Consider the following 22,085-nt stretch of genomic DNA (forward strand, 5'->3'; position numbering starts at 1 on the left):
AAACGCTGCAAACCTGCCTGAAAGAGCGGAATCTGGCCCCTTGTTGTAAAGTGAGGCATGTAAAAATTTGGCTGTGAATAATGAAACCTTGGAAATAATGTGTTTTTACAACACAAACCAAATCATTCAATGCACGTTTAACACATTGACATATTTAAAGTATAAAATCTGAATTCCCACTTTCATGCAGAGTAAAAGGTGATTTTTTTTTTTTTTTTTTTTTTTTTTTAGGCTTTCTTGCCTCGTGATGATGACTCGCTGGAGGTTTAGATTACATCCACCCGTTGCTTACTAGCAGTAGAATGACTCAGATCTTTAGAAACGTTCAGGGTTCGTACGGGTGCTTGAAATCCTTGAAAGTGCTTGAATTTCAATGTTGTGTTTTCAAGGTCTGAAAAGTGCTTGGATTTTAGTTTAAGTGCTTGAAAGTGCTTGACATTATAACTCTGTGTCTTTCACAAAATTGGGACCAGACTGGATAATTAATTTCTGAAGTTTTTGCTATTATAAAATATAATGTTAGATGTTTACAGCATGATACAATGTACATTAGGGGTGTGCCAAAATATCGATTCTACGATATATCGCGATATTTCGTCTTGAGGTACGTTATCAATACACTGGTGCCAAATATCGATATTTAAACATTTTAAAATATCGATATACATTATTTTTTTTTTTGGCCCACCACCACAACCCCTCTTCGGAGGACAGCTTTATCTTTATTCAAACATAGGTATACAACCAAATAAAATTTAAAAAATGGTTTAAATAGCTCTGAAATCCACACATATAGATATTTAATGATAGTTGTAGTCAGTATGTGTGTTAAGAACAGTCACTATGCAATATACTCTTTGTTTACTTGGCTGTCATTCATGTGAAATTGATTGACAATGTTTTGTAATTCCTGTGAAATGGATTCAGTGCAGTCAATAAATTCTGAATTTCTTCAGTGACACAGATATCGTGATGTATCGTGGATGAAATTTTTTGCAATATATCGATTATCACAGAATCACTGTATCGTGATATTATCGTTATCGTGGGCAAAATATCGTGATAGTATCGTATCGCGGGGTACCTGGTGATACCCAGCCCTAATGTACATAACTGTGATAAAAAGTGAAGAAAAAAATCACAAGTATATATATTCCTTTAGATACGTATTTCACCCCAGCAATAAGGTGCTGGAAAATCTTAAAAATGACCCTTAAAAGTGCTTGAAAAGTGCTTGAATTTGACCTTGGAAAATGTGTATGAACCCTGAACGCTGATGCGAGGCCCCATTTCGTTTGAAGTGACTTCCAACAGGTGGTATCTAAAACTTTAAAAGAGGTGCGGTCCACTGTTGTTTCTCCTGATCGCTCCTATCAGGACATGAACTTTGTCAAATGTCAAATAAAAGATGTGACAAAAAAACAAAAATGTGGTGATATGTAGTGTGGCTGACACTCCCCGTTGATCCTCGCTAACACACACACACCGCTGCTCTGCTGTCTTGTTGCAGATCATTTATATTTTGATCAGCTTCCTCTTCGTCTCCAGTCAGACTTTTTCCTCTCGACCATGGATGGCAGTGACAGTGATCTACACCAGCCTGAAGGACGCCCCCTTTTGATTTCTTCTGATCATTCCCTGTAAAGTCTGACAGCTGTGACAGTTTTCCTGCGTGATGTCATTAAAATCGGTGTTGTCATATGGACTCATTTACTCCTGTACCACTCCAAATGACATAACATTTCTGGAGCTTTGTCTTGTATTACTTTGCCATTAAAGGTAATCCGTCACGGCGAATGAGAAACTGACGGCGAAATTGCATCAGAGCATTAATACCGGGCAGGACTTTTACATTTTCGAAAAAAGAAATGACACGTTCTGCTCATTAATCTCTTTTACAAGTTGACTTGTGGAAGAAAATGAATCAAACGTAAGTCATAAAACTCCTCGCAGATAAATCATGTTGCGCATGTTTCACGAATAAGGTTTGAGTTCAGAGCCTGGTGGGGAAAAAAACTCCTAATGTCCTCAGAGCACTGATTCTATTACCTACAGTTTGTAGGTATAGTGCTAATAAATTATTTGTCATGCCCTCAGATTAATAGCTTCATGACCTTCACTCCTCTTACTCTTCATTTCATGTCTTTGTACTCGTCCCTGCCACTCTTTTGTGATTGATTACCAGTGCTGGAAGAAGTTTTGTAGATTTTTGACACAAGTAAAAGAAGCACTGCCGCACTATAAAAAAAAAAAAAAAAAACTCTTAAAAGTTGAGAAAATAAGATCTCCGACTGACTACATCATTTCCATGTGACAGCGGGTGGAGCTGGTCTGGTCTTGCAATACCATAACAACGGATCATATATTAGAAACGTATCTTATGTTGTAAGTTCAAGTGCCTCACAATTGTATTTCAACACAGTGCTTGATTGCCCCTATACAGCTGTTGATCAGCTGGAATCATTACACTTTTATGGTGATTATGTGAGCCTGCTTTTTGGCTATTAAACATGGTGCACAATTTATTAGTTCGAGGTCATGATGACTACTTCCAGCTAAAATAGGTATTCCAAGAGTATGCAACATTATCTAAATTAAGGAAACAGTGGATGTCAAGGCATCGGAGAGAGTCAGAGTGGACAGTTAACGTTTGACTTTGGAAGTCAGTGGAGATATGAGTGGGACGATCTCGCTCAGCAAAGCGCCCGACTTTCATCCCTCTGGAGGAGCCTCAGCTGATCTGTGAGGCTTGTTCATGTGAAGATAAAATGTAAAATATGAAGTGTTTCCTGCTGGGGACGTGGTGGGAGGCAGATTGTCTCCGTGTCCCATTCTGGGATAAAAGACAGTCCTACAGCTCAGCAGGGAGTCTGCAGCCCTGAAGACTGAAGTCTCTGTGGGAGTGAGGAGAAGAAGGGCATCCGCTATCCTTCTCCTGGGAGCAGCAGTAACATTATACTTCTCTGGAAACTGACCCACTGACGTTGTCCCCCTGCAGGTCTTCATGCGCCGCATCGTTCGGCCAACCGTGCGTTTGGTTCCGCCTCGGTCGGTGCTTTACGCGGAGCGATCCGTAAGTTTGATGTGTTGCTCCGATTTCAGAGGCCAGTCTGGGTGCTTGTACAATGCAAATCGTGGGTATTAGTGTAAAAGTGTGTGCTGGAGCGTTACACGTCTGATTTACTTTATTATTACCGTCAGCTAAGGCCTACAGGTCGGGCACCACAATCATGAAATATCTCGCATTTTCTTTTTTCCTGTTTTACTTCACGAAAACAAAAAAGTCTCCGTCTGTGGGAAGGACTCAAGCTCTTGAATGTCCACCAGGTGGCCCTAATTAGTTAATTAAGGTTTTATAGGATGTGCTGCAGTTGTCCCTGCTGTTGCTAGGAGACTAATAATTAACTCCATCCCACTATGGCATAAGTTTTTACATTTGTAGTTAATAATACTGCGTAGCAGTCATTGAAAGCGTATACCAATCAGTGCTAACCCTTTCATGGCATCATTTTGAAATACAACGATCAGTTCAGTTAAACACGAAGCACAGATGGAAACCACTGATGTCACAGCAGCAGTCAGAAAAGACAACAACTCAACTAGTTTGACGAGGTCCCTTACTTTCTCCCTAACAGACTGCTGGGAGCAGAAAGAGACCGAGGGCGAGCAGCTCCGGAGGCTCTGAGGAACCTCCTGCGAGAAGACTCCGTGAGGGTGCTGCTGTCCTGCCTGACCAGAGCTCCAGCCCTCAGCCCTCCACCTCTTCCTCTCAGCCCTCCACCTCTCAGCCCTCCACCTCTTCCTCTCAGCCCTCCACCTCTCAGCCCTCCACCTCTTCCTCTCAGCCCTCCACCTCTTCAGGCTTTTCTGATTCTTCTGATTCTGATTCTTCCTCTCTTCCTCTCTTCCTTTCAGATTCTTCTGATTCTGATTATCCCTCTCAGCCCTGCACCTCTTCCGCTCAGCTCTCCATCTCTTCCTCCCAGTCCTCCATCCCTACTACATTGTTTATGTTCAATTTTCTCTACGGCCTTTCTGGGCGCCATGCAGCTGATCTCTCCCCCTCTGTTCTCATGTCTGTTGCGTGTGGCCATGACATCACTCACTCACTCACTCACTCAGACATTCATTCAATCACTGTGCTGTGCCTAAACCCCCATGTCTTTCCTTCCTCATCAGGCTGGCACACTCAGGCCAACACACCTGCAGCAGATCCAAAATTGCTACCACCCAATTACCAGCCTGCTATATAAGCCAGCAAATTCAGTTGCTCGAGAGACACAGACCCAGCAACACCTCAGTCCCACATCATGATTTGTTAAATACCCTTTTCTTTCTCTTTCTAAATCTTTGATTTAGTTATTTTATTTTGGCCTGGAGATAGCCGGCAGTCCTACTTTTCCGTTTAGTTTTTAGTTTATAATTTGGTTTTGTCAGGCAGGGAGGGGGGGCCAGCTTTGACGTCCCTATAGGGGGTAGCCTGGTCCCCTCTCCATTTTGCTGAGTTTGGCTGGCATCTCCAGGTCCCTTTTGGTTTGCTGACTGTTTTATCTGGTAAAGTATTTATATTGCATTCCAGTTATGGTTTCATTAAAGAATGTTTATTTCCTTGTGGGAAAAGTTGGTTAATAAAACCCGTTAAAACTTACTTTTTTCTGGTGTCCTTTTATGTTGAGGTCTCCAATTTGAGCCACTGATTAATTTAATTGTTTGGAGGCCGTTACATGTCAGTTGCAGAGATGTTCATGGAACGGGTGACGGCCAGTCCATACAGCCGAGAGATGTGACCCTCCTGCCGGAAACCAGGCCAGGTACACAGTTCACTTGAAGTCTTTGATCTTTAATTAGTTTACAGATAAGTTTGCACTCTTTTCATGGCTTCTTAGAGCTTCAAGTCTCTATTTTTTGTGTAGTTTTTTGATCAGTTTTAAGTCTTTCATTTCTTCTTGATGTGTAGACATGGGTGATGTGCAAGCCAGAGATGTGGACCCTCCACTGCTAACAGGCTGGGTGCAGAGCTCCACAGCTGGAGCAAATGAGCTGCACCAGTACCCCAAACACACAAACAAACAAATCAATCCTCCTTTTCATTCACTTTAAGTTTTCTCTCTTTTATTACTTTATAAATAAGTTTGAATTTTTTCATTGCTTTTAACTTTAAAGATAAGTTTCCTTTTCCCTCTGCAAAAAAACAAATCCTCCTTTGCATGTGTTTTAGCCCAAACAAAGCTTTTATTTAGAGCTGTTGGTAGTGAATGGTCAGTATACTGAGTCAGAGTCTGAACCAGCAGTCTCAACCCGTCATGAGCACTGTCTTTAATGAGAATGGTCATTTTGATATGAATTTTATTATCCAATAGATGGTAGTTAAGACACTGTAATGAAATAAATTGAGTTTATATTCAACATTTAGTCCTGAAGTCATAACATTTCACCGTGGACAACAGGAAAGATATTTGCATGGGGGATTGCCAGAGGGTATGCGTTAGGGTGGGTTTAGACTTTCCTAAACATCTTTACCAGATTCATTAATGAGCAGTTACTCTACTAATGGTAGCAGTATATTAGTTTTTGAGTGTATTTGATGCACGATCTGGTGAACAACCAATCTAAAGTTCTTTTCAGTGTACTAAAACTGTTGGAAATGAATTGTATAACAGTTTAAACCCTTTTATTCCATTTTAGTTGGTAGATAAGTTTAACCTTTCTTTTAGTATTTAGACAAGTAAGCCTTCTGCAATTTGATCCCTTCTGCACTTTCTTAGAAAAACGGTATCATCTGAATAAGTAAAGGTAAGTATTACAAATCACACTATCTCTTTACTTTTATTCCTCCACCTGTGACGGCCCTAGTTCTTAGGCCAGTATCTGTGTTGTCCAGTTTCCCTCTTCCTCTCTGTGCTCCTCTTTTCAGATTATCCCCGATGGTCTGACCCCGCCCACCTCTGCAAGGGATTGGTCTCACCTGTTTAGAGCCTTTTATAAACCAGGTGATCCCAAGACAGCTTCTCTCCCTCCTGGATGCTGGTGCCATTTTTGGGAACCCCATTTAGGTTTTCTGTGGGTTGTGATTATGTTTAGATAGCTTTGGTTCATGTAACATAGTTTAGGTTGGCACCCACAGTTTCATTGCACCCAACACCCATCTTACAACAGTGAATTTTCAATTTATAGTTTGCTTATGTCGAGTTATCTTTAATAAATGATTTGTTTACTTGAGCAGTTGCTATGTGGACTTCCCTTCTTTGTCGTGCTCCTGACTGAGCTGGGCATAAACGTTTTTATTTCCTCAAACAATTTCCTTGAAATTTTGTCTTTTTAGAAAAAAAAGAACAATAGTGGGGGATTTGTTAAATTGTTTAGTGCATCTAGAGAGATCAATGGGCTTCCAGGGCTAACTGCAGCCTGCTTTGTTCGTCTGGCATTTGGAAAAACATGACTATAAAGTGATCAGTCACTAACCTCAGAAGCTACTTAGTTCTTCACTTTTGGATGGACTGTTGAGGAGCATTGCAACAGCGTTACTGCGCATGTCACAGGTGTGTGGCTTAGTTTTAGAGAAGTTACAAGCTGAAAAGGTTGGGAGCCACGGTACCACTGACAGTGATGCCAGTAACGCGATACTAAGAAACGCGTTACTGGCCACTTTTTCGAGGAACGAGTAATCTAACGCGTTAGTATTTCCAAACCAGTAATTAGATTAAAGTTACGTATTGAAGTCACCGTGCCTTACTAATTTGTCAATTTCCTCGGTAGAAATGTATGTATTTGTTTTCTTCTTGCATCTCGGGGAGTGACGTTACGTATGCGATAACTCACGCAGTGGCACAAACAACAATGGAGGGAGTAGAGATGCGCGCTTTCTAGCTGAAAATACAACAGTCAATATTTTGAGTTCGTGTCAGCTGAAGGTGAGAACATTCAGGTTTGTTGTACACTCTGTGCTGGCGACAAAATGCTGCCATGCACACTGTCAGATTTGAAGAAAGATTTGCAGCCCCACCAGGTGGCGTTAAGCAGAGAGCTGCTAGCAGAGCCATGGCCTCGCCTTCTGCAGGAGGTCCCCCACCACCCAAACAACAAGCTAGACTATAGTGCTTAGTGTTTACTTAGCGTTACTGTTAAAAATGTAATTCCAATAAAATGAATATTGGCAAAACCGGTTGTCATTTTTATGTTGAGGCAGCGGGGGTGTTGTTGGCAGCTGCTGAATGTAACTAATAAAGTAACGTAATCTAACTTTATTACTTTTGAAAAACAAGTAATCAGTAAAGTAACTAAGTTACTTTTAAAGGAGTAATCAGTAATCAGATTACTTTTTCAATGTAACTGTGGCAACACTGCAAACAAGGTTATGTTTTAGGACTCAGTCATATTATGTTGCACATCCTTGTACCTAAACGACTGTAGGTCGATTGTAAGCATCTCCTCAAAATGATTTATAACACCATTCCCAAAACAACACGACAGCTTTCACCATGTTGGTGTAGGCGACGTGATGCAGTTCACTGAGCAGATGAACACAAAACCTGATTTACTTTTATTTACGATGAACTGAGACATTACATAGCCTAATTACCTTTTTAAATTGGCAAACACCATGTTCTCATCCTGTTACAGTATTTGTGCAGGGAGAGCAGCTCTGCCTTGGTGAAGTACAACCTGAAAATCTGTGTGAAGCCTCCTCCTCCATCCTCTCCTCCTCCTCCTCCTCCTCCTCAGCTGCTCTCTCTCTCTCGGTCTGTCTGTCAGACTGCCGCCGCTGTGACCCCCGACTCCACCGCCGACACGACAGCGGAGGGGAACCACAGTGAAGCTGGGACTCACTGAGTGTTTTTGTGCGGACCGTGCACCGACCGACCGACTGAGGTCAAGCTCTGCCGGACATGTTCGGACGGGATGCTGCAGGCTGGCAGCCAGTTCGTCGTCCGGTGTCGGTGAGAGGGGAGCGGACCTGAATGTGAGCAGCTCAGCCGAGAGAGAGTGAGTGATTTAAACGTTTAGAAATGAGGGTTTTTTTTTTTGTTTTTTTGTTTTTTTGCTATCTTGGATTTCAATGTGTTGTCTTTATCCGTGGGGGAAGTTGTTCCTGTGACTTTTTAACATTTTAATGAGGGCTTTGTAGATTTTCTGATTTTTCTCGGCGGTTTTGTTTGAGTTTCTGCTTAAGTCAAATATAAAAAAAAAACGTTCTCTGTGTAGGGAAAAATGCAAAATATGATTTAACTGATGTCAGTGTGTTATATGTTCAGCGTTTAAATATGGCGCTTAATTTCTATTCAGCCGACGCTGATGGTCAAAATATGGACAATAACGGAACTAAACGGTCAGGGGTCAAACGTTTTATTTCACTGCGGTTTCCCGTGACAACGAGTGAAATTGTATCTGTTTTGTCGATATATCGGACAATTCATATCTTACATTTTTGACTAACAAGGTTTAATTAACTTTAAAAATGTATCCATGACCGTTTAGGGTTTCCGTAGTTAATAGCTTCCATATTTTCCATAATAAAACTGTTACATAACCGTATTTTATGTTAAATCCCATACGTTGATCATCAGTGTCGGTTGAATAGAATTTAAGGACTGTATTTAAACTTTTAACCTAAAACAAGTCACTGACATCAGTTATAAATTCTATTCAGCCGACGCTGATGATCAAAATATGGAAAATAACGGAACTAAACGGTCAGTTGGTCAAACGTTTTGCTTGACTCCGGTTTCCCGTGACGAGTTATTGTATCTGTTTTGTCGATATATTGCCATATTGGACAATTCATATCTTACATTTTTACCAACAAGGTTTCATTAACTTGTAAAAAATGTACCATTTATAAATGAAGGTTATGTAAATTGTTAGCTAACAGTTCTATATATGGAAAATATTTAAGCCATAAACTACGGAAGCCATAAACGGTCATGGGTCAAACATATCAGTTTTTTCCGTTTTCCCCATGATGAAGAGGAACATTCAACTTGTTTTCTGGATATCCCAAGTTATAAGTTATATTGGACAATTTATATCTTAAATGACTATTAACAAGTTTTAATTAACTGTAGTTGTGTACCATTTATTGATGGCTATTGTAAAATGTTAGCAAACAGTTTTATCATGGAAAATATCATAAACTATGGAAGCCCTAAATGGTCATAGGTCAAAGGTATGATTTTCTCTGTTTCTCCATGATAACGAGTTAGATTCGACTTGTTTTCTCTATCACAAGTTCTGAGTTATGTTAGCGATTTTATTCTGTCAGTATTTATTGCAACTTTATAATTGCCATCATATTTTTGTTTATAGACTACATAGTATGGCTATTATACAGTTTAAGCTAACAGTCTTATTACAGAAAATTGTTTTATGGATATATGTTCCTCCTCGCCTCTTTAAAGAAGTCTGGGAGACTATTGGACTTAATGTCCAAAAAATCATAAATAGCAGTCTTGCTTCAGGTGTGGTCCCAGCATATTTTAAAGAAGCAGCTGTGGAACCCCTGTTAAAGAAACCAAATCTTGACACTTCAGTCCTTTCCAATTATAGACCCATCTCAAAGCTTCCATTTATCAATAAAATCTTAGAGAAAACGGTACTTGTACAACTGCAGTCCTTTTTAGAAGTACATGACGTTCTTGAGATTTTTCAGTCTGGTTTTAAAGCCTTACATAGTACTGAGTCTGTACTTTTAAAGGTTTTTAATGATCTTTTATTAACCACTGACTCTGGTGATTCTGCCATTCTTATGCTTTTAGACCTTACTGCGGCTTTTGACACAGTTGACCACACAATTCTCATTTCCCGTCTCGAGCACTGTGTGGGGATCAGGGATGATGCCTTGGAGTGGTTCCGATAATATCTGTCTGAGAGATGCTTTTCAGTAAAGCTTGGTGACTCTGCATCGTCTTCTGCCCCCCTGTCTTGCGGAGTTCCCCAAGGCTCTATTCTTGGGCCCATCCTCTTCTCCTTATACATGCTCCCCCTTGGTTTAGTTTTTAAAAAACATGGCATCTCCCACCATTTTAATGCGGACGACTCCCAAATCTACCTGCCGCTTAAGAGAAACGATAAGAGCTCCCTGATATCCTTACCAGAGTGCCTAAAAGACGTAAAGGCATGGATGGCTTTTAATTTTTTAAACTTAAATGAAGAAAAAAACTGAGGTCATGGTGTTTGGTCCCAGTCGAGCCTGTGGTGTCTCTTCTATAGACCTGGGCTCTCTGCAGCCATATGTAAAACCCATAGTCACAAACCTTGGTGTAAAAATGGACAATGATTTTAAACTTGATAAACAGATAAACTCAATAGTTAAAATTAAATCTGTTGTATCAATGATTTTGAGTGCTTGATTCATGCTTTTATCTCGACCCGTTTGGACTACTGTAATGCACTTTACACTGGCATTAACCAGGCCTCCCTCGCTCGCTTGCAGTTAGTCCAAAACACGGCGGCTCGTCTTTTAACAGGAACTCGTAAGCATGACTACATTACCCCCATTCTCACCTCCCTCCACTGGCTCCCTGTCCATTTTAAAATACATTTTAAAATTTGATTGTTTGTTTTTAAGTCACTAAATGATTTGACACCCCAGTATATCACTGACCTTATACATGTCTATACCCCCCCAGGGCATTGAGTTCTGCTGATCAGCTGCGTCTTGTTGAGCCAAAAAGCAGGCAAAAGACCAGGGGGGACCGTGCTTTTTTAGTGGTAGCTCCTAAGCTATGGAATGAGCTACCCACCCATGTCAAAATGGCCCCCACCCTGGATACTTTTAAATCTCGCCTAAAAACTCATTTTTACTCCTTGGCTTTTAATACAGCGTGAGAGTTGTGTGGTCTTTGTCTGTCTTTTATTGTATTTTTATTTTTCTCAGTGTTTTATCTGATCTTATGGTTGCCATATGCTTTTAATTTATTGTATTTTAACTTTAACTTTCTTTATTTTGCTGTTTTGTATCTGTTGTGCAGCACTTCGGTAACTTTATTGTTTTTAAAATGTGCTATAAAAATAAAGTGGGTTGGATTGTCTATTTTTATAGACATAAACCACAGAAACCCTAAATGGTCATAGGTTGAACATTGTTATTTATGTTGTTATCAGAGAATAGGCTAAGACATGTTGTTTTTCCTGAGATTTTCAAGAAAACAAGCTTTGTTTATGTCATTCTCACAACATAACAAATAGTCTTCCCAAGATAACGAGGTCATTAGTCATGAGAAAATGACTTAATGAGCTGCATAAGAATGGACCATTACATACAAACTGCTCTGTGGGTGGGGTTTGGCCATTATGGCCGTTATAAAATTGCAGCTCATGTTTATAAAACTTTACAATTGCCATTAAATGGTTTATATGGTATAAGGGATGTAAGATAACCACACATTTCTCATTCTTGTATTTTAGAAAGAAGTGTCTAACTTGTAGTTAAAGCACACCTGAGGGTTAGAAAGGCTGAGCAAAGATGGGTGACTTAATAATCCGAAGCTCTATTAAGACGTTATTCTGCGAGTTTTTAAACTTGCATAGGTTCTCCTTCTGCTTACTGAACATAGTGTGCAATTGAATTGGATTGACGCATCTTATTTTCCTGCTAAATATGTGCAAATGTGTATAAAAAAACTATAAATACTCCTAATGTTCACTTTTAGATCCATAAAACATGATTCTTCAACTCTATCTGTAAAGTTCCTCAAAGTTTCTCTGAATGTCATGTGTCTAGTGATGTCCCCGCTGAGATATTCCAACTTCTTTACTGCACCCCCGTGCACAAAAATCCACATCCTTCAAGGACTTTACGTAGACTATGGGGCCATTTTCATGTGAGTATAGTCATCATTATATTGTCGTCCACTGAGGCTACAGTGTAACGATGCCTCGATGAAATAAAGTCATCCTCCATTTGTGTGGAAGACACAGATCACACAATGCCTTTTTATGAAGTTGTCATTTGTGAGACCCGTAGGGCTGCGAAGTGATGTTGCGATCGGTTCGGAGGCTTTCTCTCAAGATAATAAAGCTCAGCCGAGGGAAACGGACTGTGAGATTTACAAAGGCAAAATGAACTTATCTGGAAGTGAGACATGTGGTTAATTGTAATCCTAATTACTCTGACTTCTTAAATGTTTCCACAATCTGTGTTTTGTCACAAATTGTTACCTCAAGTACTCATTTTGAATCGGTAAAAAATGGAGTGACTGGCTGTGTGGTGATCTTCCTTTTTCCTCAACAGTGCGTTTGTGTATGTGTGTGATATTTAAACTAGTGTGTGGTGGCTTAATTTCAAATCTGAGCACATCAGGCGCTCATCACTTGGAACTCACTTCCTGAAGCTGGAGTCTCTCATTTTAAATAAAAGATGGGGTTGATGCAAAAATTGCCTCTTGAATAATAGATGTTTGCGGTCAGTTCGGAGCATCACCCCAGGGGCAGAGGTCTCCTTGTGTGGCGAAAGGATTCCCTCTCTGATCTGGTAATCATTCGAACCGGAGCTCAATTCACAACAGAGATTCTGGTGCTTTTTTCCTTAGAAATGCCTACAAGAGAAAACATTTACAGTGTCACAGAGTGGATCCTCGCTCCAACTCTGCATTCCTCTGAGGCTAATTTCATCTCTCTGATCATTTCCTTGGCAGATTGCTTATTGCAGGAGAGCTTTAGATGGAGCTCATGTTTTATTAATTGTCTGTCTCAATAACTCGCCTGCACATTATCTGAGTGGAGGAAGCGCAAAGTTTGCCTCCCCTTGACTAAATTTTTAATCTATTTGACCAAGAATACCTCATGTCTAACAATGTGAAAGTGTGACTTTTCATTCTCTATCATTCTGTCTCTTCCTCTCACTCACTAACACTAGAAGTCATGTGCTGTCGATAGAATATGAGACGTTCCATTGTAACAGGTGCCACGGCTCTGTGCAGGCTAATTGGTGAATGTATATATTAACACTTGTGAATTGTGTAGTTTTAGAGGGGAGAAAAGGTCTGAGTCTCCTTGTTGAGTTTCTCCTTTCAACAGAAAAGAACTCAGCCATGATGAGACTGTCTTTTATTCCAAGAGGTGCATTTTCATCTTTTGAAAACCAAAAACCAAAAGTGTCTTGTGAATTTTCCTGCACTGGTAAAGATTTGATTCCATTTTCAATTTAAAACCTTTTCTAGACATTTATGGCAGCTGTCATGTACATTTTCACATTCTTCTTTAATAAGACACAGGTATTTTACAACAGTGGGTTCATTTTTTCCTGGTGCTATTTGCAGGTTAAGGAAAGTTCGAATCATATCACCAATATATTTTTTTCAGTAAAAAGAACGGGTATCAGTGAGCAACAAAAGATAGAAATTCAGTTTCATTTAAAGTTTGGTGTCTCAAACCTGTCCAGAGTAAACCATCTCCTTGAGTAAATCAATCAAGGGTCCTTGGCAGTGTTATCAGCTTAGTTCAGTTCAGTTTTCCTCTACAAGTCAACCCTCTTCTCATCCATAAAGGATCTCTGAAACATCTCTAATACTGTTGGAGTTACCTTCGAACCAGTCAGCTGTTTGTTGTCAGGCACAGTGTGTTTGAGGGCAGCTGCTGGCTGATGATAAGCTAGCTGTGTCGTCTAAAGGAATTTTGAAGTCTTTTTCATTTCGTTTGGACGCAAGCTGGGTGTGCACAAGTCGGGCTGTGTATCCCGAGCCAAATTGGCTTCTTTAAATTGCCTCTTTTGTCCATCCGACCTTTAGTTCAAAACCTGAAGACTCTAAATGTAGGTCTAGTGTGTACAATTTAGATGGATCTGTTGGCAGAAATGGAATATGATATTAAAACTCAGTTTTAACCCGCCCACGGCTTAACCAATTTAAGCTCACATTCTGCTCACTTGTAGATAGCAGCCACCGTAATATGCCCGAGTTTTCAAGATCAAGATCCATGCATTACTTCCTGAGAAATTAACAAAAATGTCAAAAAAAACGTTGCAACGTTAAAGAAAGTCAAAAATAGTTCCTGGTGTCGTCCTCTTATCTGGATCCACACCAAAAGTTAGGACCCCGTTAACTTTTGGTGTGGATCCATACAGGGCTGAGACCCGTCCTCCATCCAAGTTTCCAACAAAGACAGTTGAAAACATAACCTCCTCTGCAGAGGTAATTAAATGATTGTAAAAATAAACAACTAATATAACAAATGCTCTTTCCCCTGACTAATAAATGAATCATTGCAGCTCTCAAACATGCAGCCCGGTTGCAAAAGTCACTGTCTGCTCGTTAAAAACTGGTGAAAAGGGGTACTTTGGGCGTTCTGGGATTGATTGCGTGTAGAAGAGATTGAGAAATGAAAGAACAGTGAATATTTTCTGCCCCGAACTCAGCAGGGAGCTGATTATACTGCAGCCGAACATCCACATCGTTCCCAGTGGCTGCGACTCTTTTCTGCCTCTCAGTCAAAGAAAGAAATGAAAGATTTATTGCTGGACCGCTCACAGCCGTGGAGGAGCTGGGGAAAAATTTTTAGGGAGACTTCTGTTTCTTGCTTTTTTTTCAAGCAGTGTTAGTGGCAGACGAGGCCAAGAATGTAATAGACCTGTCAAATGACTCCAGAGGGGAGCTACAGGAGATTAGAATGGGGGGGATTAGAGGACAAGATGGAGGGACGAAGGTTCGAGGATGCTGTTGGAGGGGACTTTAGGACTGAAAGGAGCGAAACTGTAACTGTAAGGACACTTTTAATTTATCGCTTACAGGAAAGATCAGAAATTAATGCATTTAAATTAAAATACATAAAACATGATGTCGATATCAAAATCATAGGCACAGTTTTGGTGCTTCACAGCAAAATAACATGGCAGAATTCTCTTAAACAGTAGCTGGGAACTTGTTTCTCTACAAGTTACTGTGGCAATTATTCATCTTAATGTGGGGAATACAAGCTAATTTCTGGTCAAAGGAACAGTTCACCCAAAAATGAAAACTCAGTCTTTGTCTATTTATCCTCATGCCTAGGAAGTTTTGTAGTCCACAAAACATTTCTGGAGCTTCAAAGCAAAACAGAGTTACAGCATTCTCCTAAACAACTGAAGTAGATGGGGACTTGTTTTAAAACTTAAAGGAGAACTTCGGTCGATTTAAACATGCAGCTTCATTGCTCAAGCTACCCTTGACTTGCCAGTACCGAAGACGCGAACAAATTTGGTCCAACCGTTACAGAGCTCTGTGAACGGAGACTCAGCATTGAACGCTAACAGCATGGGGTCAGAACTTTACACTGTGTTTTAAGCGTCTTAACATGCTCCACATCTCACACCAAAAGTTATGCAACATCAGCAGACACCTTAGCACACAGCACTGTAGCGTGTATGACTCGAACTGAATAAAAAAGTAGTTAAAACAGTGTGTTTGTGCAAGCAGCTACTTGTTTGTTGACATCGGCATCTTCCAGTAGCTAGACCAAACTAGTCAATCCGTCGAGCGTGCACTTACTCCCTCACTGGCGGAGACGGAAACGTAATCCAGCATTTTCGTGTTTCTGTTCATAATGTACATGTCCATGTTACAGCCTGTCATGAGCCATGAGCCTTACAATAGCCTGTTAAGCCTGTTAAGTGCACACTCGGTGGATATGCTAGTTTGGTCTAGCTACCGGAATACACGGATGTCAACAAACAGGTAAGTAGCTCCTTGCACAAACACACTGTTTTAACTACTTTTTTATTCAGTTTGAGTCATACACGCTAGAGTGCTGTGTTGTAAGGTGTCTGCTGATGTTGCTTAACTTTTGGTGTGAGATGTGGAGCATGTTAAGACGCTTAAAACACAGTGTAAAGTTCTGACCCCATGCTGTTAGCGTTCAATGCTACATCTCTGTTCACGGAGCTCTGTAATGGTTGGACCAAATTTGTTCGCGTCTTCGGTACTGGCAAGTCAAGGGTAGCTTGAGCAATGAAGCTGCATGTTTAAATCGACCGAAGTTCTCCTTTAATGAAACAACCACAAAAAAAAAAAAACACATGAAATGGCTCGATTCAGCTCATCCGGTGTAATCCAAGTCTCCTGAAACCCACATTTTGGAGACTTGGATAACACTGAACTATGGAGCCATTTATGTTTTTTTTTTAAGTCCCCGTCTACTTCAGTTGTTCAGGAAAATGCTGAAACACTGTTTTGCTGTGAAGCCCCAGAAATGTTTTGTGGACTATGACACTTCACCCTACTTTCCATCGGCGACGGTAAGAAGATAATGACAGATTTTTGGCTGAACTGTTCGTTTAACAAGAAGCTGACTTGTGTCCCCCAGATAACATCAGGAGGAATAACTGCCGCATTAACTCTAAATATTGGTAGATAGACTGTGACATTTATCACGCACCGTGAAAGAGCTGTCTCTTTTGTATCCTCACCTGGGCTTCTACAAAGTTTGACCTTGCTTTTGCAGACAACCTTGTTTTCTTGCAACATTTTTTTATCTTTCCCCATCTTTTCCTGAGTAATCTAATGGCTCTTTTTAGCTCAGACTGAAATGAAGGCTTTGCTCTTCACATGATGAATGTGAATTTGGAGAAAGTGTATTAAGGTTCTAATGAGCAACGGTGCCACAGGAGCAGCACATTGTGGAGCTCAGAAAACATCTTTCTCACTTTGTAGCCTGTTGCACAGACAGAACAGTCTAATAAAACTATAATGAGCTCAAACTCTAAAATGTAAATAAGGTATGATGAACATGCTTCTCCAACCCAAAGTTGATATTTCATATTCAGCTTTTCTTTAACTGCAATGAAACAATTCAGTTTTGACAAGTTTGGCCAGAGTTAGGATTAAGTTAAGTTATGTAAAAAAAAAAAAGCTCTGATTACCTTCACACTTTGTTGATAACAGAAAAAGTATTGGAAAAGTTTCCGGCACAGCTGACATCCTCTGACTTTCCACTACATTACCTCGCTGAGAAAGTTTTGTCTCTTTGTCAGGAGACTCGGCTCTGCTCGGAAGCATCCACATTACTCCAAAACTTCCTTTTCCTTAATGATGCTGGTGGGGGTATAAGTTTCATTTAATGGTGATTGAGAGAATGAAAGGCAATCATGGAGAAATTATACAGCACAGGAAGAAAAAAAAGAGTATTTTTGAATGTTGCACTCATTGAAATGACATTTTACATAAGTATACATATTACACATTAGGCCATAAAAAAAAAGCTGTAGGGTGTGCACTGACTCAGAAAATGTTGTGTGGTAAAAGTACTTCCCACACACTGTGCTCAGGTCAAATGTGTCCTTACGTTGATGTGCTGATGTGATCTCATAAAATGTGACCTTATGAATTTCAATCTTTGCGATTTAAATGACATTTGTAGCCCTGACCCAGGGGGACGGCTGCTGCGGTTGTGTTTGCATAGTTACGTGTCTGCTCAGTAGTGCGGTTTTCCCTCAGTGGTCATGTGTGAAATTGAATTGACTTCTAAGAGCAGGGATCATTGCACCTTGTTTTGAAAAGAAACCAATAAAAGGATTGTTACTCTTGACCTTCCCCTCACATTAAATGGATGTTGTCCTGTGGTGTTACTCTACTTGTCAAACAGGACAAAAGAGTGTTTGTCAGAGCCGAGCAGAGTCACCTGTGTATAATTGAAACCTTTCACCTCCCATTCAGCCTGCGTGTTGCTTTCAGAAGAAGTGATTTATTTCGGTAGCCATGAACAATTAATGCTGTTTGTCGGTATCTAAAATTGTAAAGCTTCACATTGCAGCTGCGGTTGAAATGTTATCCTTGTTATTTGAAGGTGGAACTTACCTTAACTTTGACGGTTACGGGAATATTGTAATTAAAACAGTTATGTGGCAGTTGTGTCAGTATAGAAGCAAGATTTATATGAATAGATTTGACAAACAACAGCAGCTTCAGAGCCGGACTGTCTTGCACTGATATGTGAGGAAGGAATAAGCACAAACAAAGGATGTTGTGGAGGAATTCATATGGAGAGATTCGGAGCAGTAGCAGTCAGGAGATCCTTTTAGTGTTGTAATTATGTTTGTAAGCTATTAGTTCCATTTTGGCAAAAGTTTTATCTCAGATCAGAAAAGAAACTGCGTTGGGCAAAACATGCCAGTCATCTTCTGCTCGGCTGCTTTACAGCAGCAGCTTTAGTGAAGTACGACCCTGCAGTCTGGTCTTTCCAGCTTTCTCCTGCCTGGTGCTCTTTTCTGTGGTGCATCTCTCACTCTTTGGCATTTGTGAAGAAAACTGAGCTGAAAATATCTGAGTTTAGATCAACTCCACAACCTAAGCTTTCAGTTTTGGCAAAGAAGGTTGTATTTTAGTTTTTTTGCCTTATTGTGACCGTGTGTGTGTATATATAAAATCTGCAGTGCTTGAGTGTGACATGCCGCTTAAGCTTAGGTAAATCTCTCTGTAGCGCACCAGCGACGCCTTTCAGCAAAGGTTTGTTAGCCAGAACTGAAGGTCGGAGCAGCGCAGTGACAAAGTGTGCCCAAACAAAAAGGAGTCTGGTACTCAGTATGATTTCCACTATCAATTCTTCTGCTTATTGTTTTTATGTTTAATGGTTTTGTCTATAAAATGTATTAAAAAATACTGAAAAATTCCCATCCCAAATGTTGAGTTTTATTCAACTGACCAAAGCTAAAACGACTACAAACAGCTTATCTATCATCAAATCGTTGCTGAATCATTTTCTTTCAACCAACCAACCAACCAACCAACCCTACCCTACTTGTCAGACGAGTGCATTGGAGCTTTTCGTTGAAAAATCTTTCAGTGTATCCTGAGATTGTGTGTAGATTTGTCCTGATCCAGAGTAAAGTTTGATATCATCTTTTCATTGTAATTAAAAGAAAGGCTGTCAGAAAATTACGCAGGCTTGGCAGAGCTTGATTTGCCTTTATTGAGAGCTTTCCAGTTGTTTTCCTATAGAGCCCGACCAATACTTGATTTTTGAGGCCAATGCTGATATTACGATGTAGAATAAAATCCAATATCAATATTCAGGCCGATAATATGCTACTTTTTTTTTTTTTTTCTTTTTTTTACAAAAAACGACTCAAGCTTGAAACGAGCTTTACCAACTGGACTCAACTCACTCTCGCTGCCTGCTGTAGCATTCAAACTGACCTCCGACACAGTAATTATTTTTCTATTCTATACCCCATTAGGTCCTCACTGAGTCCAATCAATATCCAACTGTGTGAAATCGATGCATGTGCCACGGAGAATAGTGTCCGCCGCATGTGCCGTGAGAGACAGTCTGGACAGATTAATGATTTGTTAGGCCCGATGTATCTCACATAACCTGCGTGTTGATTAGCAACGCAGATCAGACACCGTACAAGACACATGACGGTGAGTAGATGGCAGGTGTGGGCGGTGATACACCCGACGAACTGTCACTGAATTCTCTCCCGACCTTGGGACTGACAGGAAAGTTGATTCAAGAGAGATACCTTCGTGGGTCGGCAGTCCGTTTCAACTTCCTGTCGCTGATAAATATTTGATGCAGCTTTGTGAATGCTATTATAGAGTATGGTTGTTGGAGTGCATCTGAACAGAGATGAGAGAGGGGAAGGAAAGTTCTCATATATCCTCATCTTGTCTCCGCTCTGCAGAAAACACATATCTCTCAGCGGCGGTTTACAAGTGATGGGTTTAAAGCAGAAATTTGGACTGCAGAAGATCTATCAGAAATGATGCCTGTAATCATCTTCTGCGTTTATCTTCTGCGTCTACTGCTCTTGCTCTCAGGCTGCTTCTTCACCTTACAGTGTTTTGCATGTTATGTGTGTCTTTTTTTTTTGTGTGTGTGTGCTTTACCTGCAGCCTCACATAGTTCAGTCGGGACTGCTATCTCCAACACAGACGTTCTCTGTCACTGTTTTTCCCCCCAAAAAAACCCCTCCACCTTATGAGTGTCAATCAAGCTTCCCTTCCTTTCAGACTTCAAACGTCGCCGTGAAACTGTGATAGTTTGCTTCTTCATGCGGAACAGAAGCTGTGGTCAGCTTGAATTTGACGCTTCCGAAAGTAATCAAATATTGACACGTTTTTGTAGTAAGAAAAGAAAAAGTAATAAAACATCCAAAGGAACCACGGTTACACCATAATTCATTTCTCCATGGTCCATCTGTATGCTCCCACCGTCAGCATTCTGACAACCCTATGAATAAAATGTCTCATGCACTGAGAAGCCTGCGAACATCTGAACCTGCCTTCTGCTTTTCTCGTAATCTGCTCTGTCCTCCATTTTATCTTAGAGGCAGCAGTCAATGAATAATAATGTTTTTGTTTGTATCATGGACTCTGTATCTCTCCTCCTTCTGCTTGTGCAGTAAAAAATGAAATATATGTTGTGGTGTGCCTGCCCACTTTATCCAATCAGGACAGAGAACGCCATAAAGCAGCGTTTGTGTCTGCTTGTGAAACAGCAGTATCCTCCAGAGGAAGACGGCATGTATTGTGCAATACATGTTGTCCAAGGGTTTCTAAGAGGATGGACGAGTCTGTTTTTACACAAGAAACCTTATTAGAGCAGTGACATATACGATCAGACATCTTTGCTGATGACACGCTAGACTTTCTTACCCTCAGGTGTGCATAAACAATAGGCGTTCTTCTTTTTAAAATACAAAATGTGAAATTATCAGTTTTCTGTATCCGCCATGAGAATCAGGTAATTATTGGTCATCTGCATCGGTTGGCAAAAAATATTGTGCATCTTTGATAGGAACTAGGCGTCAGACTTCAAAATGCTGTCCACTCATTTGACCCCTACAAAAGTTTTCCACCTTTCTGGTGTGTCTCTGCGTTGTTCCTCAAACCACACACACCTGCACATTCATAGCAACCCAAAAACTTCCTACTGAGCTTTTTCAGGCTCTCTTTATGTATTCATGGGGTCCTTTTGCAAACAGTGACTCTGAGTACACTCTGGCACAAACTGGACAGTTCCTAAATTGGGATTGCTGTAGGAACATGACTTTTATTCAGAGCACAGCACTCTTTGAGTGGCCGAGTGCAGTATGGGCTGTGTGCTCAATCTGAGGAGACGGAGCGGCTAAATGTAGCGACTGTGGACCGATGGGAGAATTAACAGAAATAATTGAGTACAGATGAGCAGTGAAGAGTTAGCTGGTTGCGTGTGTAACGTAAGCTGAGTGTCTAACTTATTCTCATGTGAACATTGTTACAGTCAAACCCCTGACCTCAATCTCAGTAGCCTGCATGAGGAATGCACATTAACCGCTGAGCTGTACTGATCATCCAACCTGCATCAAGTAGGTTAATGTTACAAGGTTGGAACAAAGTCAGCAAAGACACTGAATTGACGTCTTATGGATGTTATTTTGCTCTGTGGATTTATAGTATAGTCGACCCATACCGTTATATCATATGAGTGTTTTAAACATTTGATCTAACGTTTAATGTGAAAGGATATTTATTTGTTCGTCAAAGAACGATTTGTACAAGAAGATTTGTCCGAGCACCTTTATCACTTTCACCAGAATGATCTACAGAAGGCAGCACGAGGAAGTCAATAAGTAGAAACATTGAATCTTAACAACAGACAAGCTTTCTTTGTGAAACCAACCTAAGTGACAGTTTGAAGAAGAACCGCTTGTTTTATTTGTTCACCCAGACTCCCAGAAAATTAGGACGCCAAAGTTCAGAAGTCAAAGTTGATGAGGTAAAACAAATGCTATTAAGTCTCTGTACTGGTTTCAGAGTGTATGCAAGAAAGGACAAGCAAATGAAAACATTTTGTTTTATTCATGTCGCGTCAAAACTTTTTTTGGAGTCAGAGCTGTACAAACTGGACAGTCACAGTGACAGGAGTTTCCCCTCCATGAATTTGAGTTCTTTCCTTTCAAACAACCGTTTGGAGCACCAGAGGCCAGAAAGATCCCGTGGAGATTTGAGGAAGATCTTTCATCTGTTTCAGTCGGTGGTTGTGACAAGCAGTGTTGGGGAGTAACGAATTACATGTAACGACGTTACGTAATTTAATTACAAAATGTACGTAATTGTAATCCGTTACATTACTGGGAGAAAATATGTAATTAAATTACAGTTGCTTTTGGAAATTTCAATGATTACAACTTAAGT

At 40.4% G+C, this 22,085-nt stretch overlaps 1 protein-coding gene across 2 annotated transcripts in view; it reads left to right on the forward strand.

Annotated features, from left to right (window-relative positions):
- The first annotated feature begins 4,296 nt into the window (after window positions 1–4,296).
- Window positions 4,297–22,085, forward strand: part of drd2l (dopamine receptor D2 like) — a 34,753-nt gene continuing 16,964 nt past the window's right edge. Inside the window, exons 1-5 of one of the 2 annotated variants that reach the window (XM_030392968.1) lie at window positions 4,297–4,554; window positions 4,732–4,811; window positions 4,958–5,793; window positions 5,915–5,990; window positions 7,753–7,983. The gene's annotated coding sequence lies outside the window, so the exon portion shown is untranslated. Of the gene's footprint in view, window positions 4,555–4,731; window positions 4,812–4,957; window positions 5,991–7,752; window positions 7,984–22,085 lie in introns of both variants that reach the window. The other variant, XM_030392967.1, reaches the window with a different exon arrangement.

This window comes from Sparus aurata, chromosome 17 (assembly GCF_900880675.1).
Source record: "Sparus aurata chromosome 17, fSpaAur1.1, whole genome shotgun sequence".
Lineage (NCBI taxonomy): Eukaryota > Metazoa > Chordata > Actinopteri > Spariformes > Sparidae > Sparus > Sparus aurata.